Consider the following 2,011-nt stretch of genomic DNA (forward strand, 5'->3'; position numbering starts at 1 on the left):
AGCCGGGCAGTGGTGGCTCACACCTTTAATCCCAGCGGAAGCAGGCAGATTTCTGAGTTCGAAGCCAGCCTGGTTTACAGAGTGAGTTCCAGGACAGCCAGGGCTACACAGAGAAACCCTGTCTCAAAAACAAAAAAACCAAACAAACAAAAAAAACTTTTAAAAACTTTGGACATACTCGTATTTTATGAGTTATTTGAAGCCTTCTCATTCCAGTCCTTTTTGGAGACAGAGTCTTGCCATATCTTCCAGGCTGGCCTTGAACTTGGCAATCCTGCCTCAGTGTCCTAGCTCTAGGATTACAGGCAGATACTACCACATTAAATTTATAGGAAGCAGGGCTGGTGAGATGGCTCAGTGGTTAAGAATACTGGCTGTTCACTCAGGTTCTGAGTTCAATTCCCAGCAACCACAGGATGGCTCATGGCCGTCTGTCAAAGGGATCTGATATTCTTTTCTGGCATGCAGGTGTACACGCAGACAGAGCACTCAAGCATAAACAAATAAATCTTTAAAAAATTAAAAATGTTTATATCAAGCTTTTGCCTCTGTGTCTTAAAAAATTGGCAAAACTTTTGTGAGATTATTTTACTCTTCTTGTTGCTGCAACAAAATACTTGACAAAAGCAACGTAAGGAAAGAAGGGGTTGCTTTCCCTTGTAGTTCCAGGGCCAGGTGTCAGCAAGACATGGCAGCTGGTCACTCAGTAGCCACAGCCAGGAAGGAGAGAGCAATGATGTCCCAAAGGGACAAAGATAGGAGATGGAGGAAGACAGAAAAATGGATGGAAGAGCGGAAGGGAGCAAAGGAGAGGGGAAGTGGCATTTGTCCCAGAGGGAGGCAAAGGAGTGTCTCAATAGAGAGACAGACGTGGCATATAGAAAAATGGTATGCAAAAGCATGAGGGGAAAACATTGTTCAGATGAGGGATTTTTAAATTTTTAAATTGGGCATGTTAATTATGTGACCCAAAGCGGGCTTTTGATTGCTGAACTTTAATCTGTTGGTAGTTGGACCTTGGTAGTCAGAAGACAGAGAAGCAAAAAATGTTGAAATGGTATAAATTGGATTCTAGTGATTACTGGGGTAAAGATGTAGCCACTTGGGAAACAGAGTTAAGTAGTGAGTGCATGCCATAGCAGTCCCACTGCTGGGCTACACCTTCAGCAGAACTAGCTGACAATCCAGCTACATGACTGTTCATAGCAGCATGAATTATAACCCCCCTCACCTCCGTGTGAACAACCTGCATCCATACCGTCAGCAGCCGTAAAAAGGATGAAGTACTAACAAGTACCAACTCATCTTTAGAAACTGATCTCATCTGTGTGAAGTTTCCAGAGCAGGTAAAGAGTAGTTGGGTTGCCGGGGCTGGGTAGAGGAAAGAAAGTGACTTTTAAAGGGTACAATGCTTCTCTTTGGGTGGTGCAAACATGGAGTGATGACCGTCTGTACAACTTGGCAGATGTACGAAAACTCTGTACTCAGGTGATTTTGATACCCAGATTTTATCTCAGTTTTAAAACTTAGGATGATATGAGATCTGTAACTTAATGAGACTAAATAACCATTTCTGTGAGTGCCACTCAGCCTGGGACTCTTTCTGAACATTAAAGCCTCTTGGCAAGATGGCTCAGTGGCCAGAGGCACTGGCTGGTAAACCTGACCTGAATCTTATCCTTGGGACCCACCCACGTGGTAAGAAGGAAAGAACCAATTTTTGTAAGTTGTCGTCTGTCCTCCACACTCAAACCCATGTATACAATAACTGGTTAAATAAACAAATGGATGGATACATAGATAGATAGATAGATAGATAGATAGATAGATAGATAGATATAAAAGTATTTTTGGTTAAGCTAAAACAATAAGAATTCAAGGAATATTATTTAGGGCCATTAGCCTCCTTTATTTTCTTTTTATTGGGATTGGGATGGACAAGGACTCACTATTTAGCCCTGGAACATTCTATGTAGACAAGGTTGGCTTTGAACTCAAAGAGATCTGCCTG

Source organism: Grammomys surdaster, unplaced genomic scaffold (genome assembly GCF_004785775.1).
Source record: "Grammomys surdaster isolate TR1022 unplaced genomic scaffold, NIH_TR_1.0 126197, whole genome shotgun sequence".
Taxonomy (NCBI): domain Eukaryota; kingdom Metazoa; phylum Chordata; class Mammalia; order Rodentia; family Muridae; genus Grammomys; species Grammomys surdaster.